This window comes from Theobroma umbraticum, unplaced genomic scaffold, assembly GCF_002168275.2.
Source record: "Theobroma umbraticum cultivar Fairchild unplaced genomic scaffold, ASM216827v3 scaffold_39.0, whole genome shotgun sequence".
Classification (NCBI taxonomy): Eukaryota; Viridiplantae; Streptophyta; class Magnoliopsida; order Malvales; family Malvaceae; genus Theobroma; species Theobroma umbraticum.
In genome coordinates, this window is record NW_018397281.1 from 174,754 (window position 1) to 179,615 (window position 4,862).

General features: G+C 28.5%; 1 non-coding gene across 1 annotated transcript; it reads right to left on the minus strand.

Annotated features, from left to right (window-relative positions):
- Nucleotides 1–4,308: 4,308 nt before the first annotated feature.
- On the minus strand, nt 4,309–4,415 carry LOC149526293 (small nucleolar RNA R71). The gene has a single exon (XR_016352158.1). It is a non-coding gene; the product is annotated as a small nucleolar RNA R71 (small nucleolar RNA).
- Nucleotides 4,416–4,862: the final 447 nt, after the last annotated feature.

The window sequence follows — 4,862 nt, forward strand, 5'->3', positions numbered from 1 at the left end:
TCATATTACTTGATTTGCATATAGAATAGGGATATACCTATAGGCCATATGTAGCTAGATTAGAGCATGAACTTAATAAATCTATTTTAATTTCAATTCACATAAGGATATAGTGTTTTGGTGAAAATAGATATTTTTATAAAATGAGTCAGGAGACCCTTATAAATAATTGAAGACTCTAGGTTAGAAATTTAACCCATTGAAATAAGTTAAGGAAGAGAGATAAGATTTATATGAAGTGCGAGGGATATTGTAATCCTAGTCTTATTTAATTTGCTATTTGCCCAATTATCTTGTTACTTTAATTTTTAATTAAATTAGTTTTAGTTGAGTAATTTTTAGTTCAATTAAAATTCATATTTTAATTATTTGAATAAAACTAAATTGTTCTAATTTTAGTACTTAGTAAAATTTTAGATCAATTCCCTGCGGGATCGATACTCTGCTTGCTAATATACTATCCATTCGATACGTATAGTTGCGTAATGAAATTTTAACTGACAGTGATTCCATAGAAAAAAAAATAGACACAAAATTTTGCAGCAGCACCACAATCATAACAGGGACGATGAATCGATTGTCTGCCATAGGTATACGTCAGGGTGGAGCAAATTAAGAAACAAAAAAAATAAAACAATTCAGTTTGGTGTATCATAGTGTTGATTGTTCATTCTTTATATACTAATCCTAACAAATAATTTTTTATCCTGAGTTGGACTTTTTGGAAAAACTGACAATTTTAATTCTAAGTAGGAGTAAAAGGAATAATATGTGCCCGATATGAACCCCAATGCCTTGGATTTGGACATTTAAAGTAACTTTTTATTCGGTTAACATTCCAAAATAAATGCTTTTAATTTTCATCAAGTAAGCTCAATATGACTCAAAAAAGACTTAGTTGAACTGGATATTGCATGGAGTGTTAATCGGATCACTAGAATCCATTCTTAGTTTCTGCCACGTTTGTTGACATGTCTATTTCACATGTAGCTTTTACTTGACATTATTGCAGAGGAAAATTGGTCCAACGTTCAACTTCTCTCTTAATAGACTTGTTATGAATGCTTCCTCTGCTCCAGTGTTTACCCAATTGATACTTTTGTCTAGGTCTCAGGTCAAGATTGGAGGTCAACCGGAGACCACTTGACTATCAAATCAATAAATAGTGGCAATGAATGAAGTGATAGAAAGTTAGGAAAAAAGGGTGCCCTTTTGTGGAAGTTACTTTCCGTGTATATTAAGCTCCCTCATAGTCGTAGTCAAAAGTATCTTGCACCATTTGAAACCAACCGAGTCTAGAATGCTAATGTTCGTTTCTAGACTTTTTATCTCTGTTATTATACGTCTACATCAAGAATGGTCATGAAATTTTATCTTTATTATAATACAAATATGTTTTAAATAAAATATGTTATTTTTTTAATATTAAAATTTTAAATTTAAATGTAAAAATTCTGAATAAATAGTTTAGGAGGATATAAAAATATTTAAAGTTATTTTTAAAAAAAAACTAAGTTATGATTTTTTGTGACATTAATTTTTACATTTATTATGATACATTTATATTGCAAATTTTGACAAAATTTCAACGATATATAGTTGTATTTGTACTTTTATATATTTACCTTAGTATTATATCAATTATAATTTGGTAGCATAAAAATTTTAAATTTATTATGTTAGAAATCTTACTAACTAATTTGAGAGGATACAAATTATTTGAATGTTTATTAAAAATATAGAAATTTGTCGTTATTATTTAAATTATTGTGATACAACCTTTTACGTTCATCTTTATACATTTACGTCAGTAATATACAAATTCAAATTAAGAAATATATTGATTATTATGCTTATTCTCATACTTATGTTACAATTTTAAAAATCCTAATTGTTTAACATTAACATTTTTAATTTACCACTTAATAATTTTTGCTTGTTAATTTGAGAGGGTAAGAATTAGATTAAACTCTTTTAAAAAAGCTATATATTGTTTTTAATTTTAATCTGTATAACATGACTTGTTATCGTTCTTAAAATACATTTAAGTAAATATTTTAAAAGAATAATTTCAACTTTATGTACTTTTATCCTTAACATAACACAATTATGTTTATAATTTAAGGATCTAAAGATTGCAATTTAATATTAACATTGTTATTTCTGATATATTATAATTTCTTAGATTACCTTATTTGGCTATTAATAATTCTATTTTATAGAATCATTTTTATCTCAATTTTATTCTTAAAAGTTAGTTAAGTTTTTAAGTTTAGGGTAAGATTTGGTTATTTTTAGTTAATTTTTCTAATTAATTTACTTTGATTAAGTTATGTTATTTTATGCTTATTTACCTTAGTTTAGTTATTATTTATTAGTTTTATATTTTTTGTAGGATTCTAAAGGAATAAGGCTCAATTTGGTGAAAACAGGCGTTTAAAGAGCCAAGGCCCTATTCATACATATCTTTGTATTTCGATCGTAACTCTCTCTACAGAAGTCCAAATGATGGGATTCTTAAACCATTGGAAAGTTAAGATTTAGAACTATAACTTTTATGTTTACTACTTTTCCCAATTTTGCCATGACGAAGGAGAACAATGCAAACAAATCAACACCATGGTGCCAGAAAGCAGTGTCACGGCGTCTCAGGTTTGTAAAGATGCCTTTTCGAAGATGGGAGTCTGAATTGGATCGAAATTACATTTGTAAGCCTTATGAATACATCTTTATGAAGCTAAATTGAAAAAGGGGCTAATGGGAATCAGTTTTAGGTTATTTTAGGAGGAGATTAGCCACTAAAAACTTTAGAGAAATGAGATCAACCATGGAAGATTGAAGATTAAAGATCACTAACCTCTAGTTTCTTTTGTTTGAGATAGTTAAACTTCATCGTTTTATTCTTTATTTTCATTATTAGTAGTTAATTTCTTTTCTGTAGGATTACAATTAAACTTACGTGTAGTTTAAATTTTTAATCTCTTTCTAGCTTAACGAAATTGAATCGTTTATTCCAATTTGTTTTTATTGCTTTTAATTGTCTGCTCACCAATTAAATTAATTTAAAAACCTAAACATAACTTGTGAAAGGAAATTTAGTGTAGACTAAAATTGAAATATCATATAATCATATTTATTTGCTTGGATGAATAAATTGATTTGTTCAGAAGATAAGGATATGCTTATATGCCATATATAGTCAGTATTAGAGCCTGAACTTAATAAGTTTGTTTCAATTTCAATTCACATAGAAATATAGTATTTTGATTAAAGTAGATATATTTTTAAAAGGTTTGAGAGAGCTTATAAATAATTGAGGACTTTCTGCTAGCAACTCAATCCATTGGAATAAGTTATGAGAGGGAGGTGATATTAGATGAATTGTAAGAGATATTGTAATCCTTAGCTTGTTTAATTTAATTTTTATTCAGTTACATTGTTGCTTTGTTTTTTAATTACTGTAATTAGTTCTTATTAATTAATTTCTAATTTAATTAGCTATCTATTTTTTATTGTTTGGATAAAATTAAATTGTTTTAATTTTAGTATTTAGTAAAATTTTAGATCAATTCTCTATGGGATCAACACTCTGCTTATCATTATATTATCTTTCGATACATATACTGGCGTGGGTAGAGAATTTTAATAACAAGTTTTTGGCACCGTTGCTAGGAAATTGTTTTGTAGAATTTTTACTAATACTAATACCGAGCAAATTTAGTGTTAATTCAAACTTTATTTTTCTTTTTTTCAAGCATCTTTTGTCATTGCATGCAAAGGAAAAACTTAAATCCTGTTCATTTTAATCCAGAGATAGAAAGAACTTTTAGTAGTCTTTGAAGGGAAAATTTGCAAGTTCAAACTCTAAATCGGACAATGGCTAAAGATAATAATAATAAAAATAACAGTAACAATGTTGTCAATCGAGTTTTTAAAGAAAACAAAGCCTTGCAAGATCATGTTGTTCCTCTCTTACAAGGATTGCACCAAAGCATTAGAAGACCCCCCATCAATGCAAATAATTTTGAAATCAAGCCTATATACATTCAGATGATTCAATCTTCTATTCAGTTTGGTGGGTTGCCTAGTGATGATCTTAACTCTCATCTTATGAATTTCTTGAAAATCTGTGACACTTTCAAATATAATAGGGTGACTAATGATACTATCTGACTAAGACTCTCTCCTTTTTCACTGAGGGATAAGGCAAAGAGTTATTTGAATTCATTACCAACTGGATCTATTACTACATTGGAGCACATAGCTCAAAAATTCTTGGCAAAATTCTTACCATCTGCTAAGAGTACAAAACTGAGGATCAATATAACTTCTTCCATACAATTTAATGGTAAGTCATTATATAACGCTTGGGAACGATTTAAAGATCTACTTAAAAGATGTCCACACCATGGGCTTCCTTAATGGTTGTCACGACCTAAACTTAGAGTCCGTGACTAGCGCACAAGCCCAACAGGCAAGCCCACTAGACCCGAACAAGCATTAGAATTCAAAATCATATAACACAAAGCTAAGGGATTTCATAATCAAATATTCACAATAGAACCAAATATAATATATTATCCCTGGCATATAATTCATACACATGCTCATAAAGCCATACGTTGGCCGTTCAAGGTGGGTTAGTACATAACAACCCTTACATATAAATTCATATGACACATTGTGCCTACATACATAACAAACTAAGTGCAGATTGGAAGCTTGTTACTAACGCAGTGGAGTAACATAACAGGTGGAAACCTATTGGATGCTAAAATCGGTCTGTTACTGGACAACCTTTACCACCCAACTTTGTGGTCTGTTTATCTACACATGGTACAAAAATGGGCGAGTACTCTAAT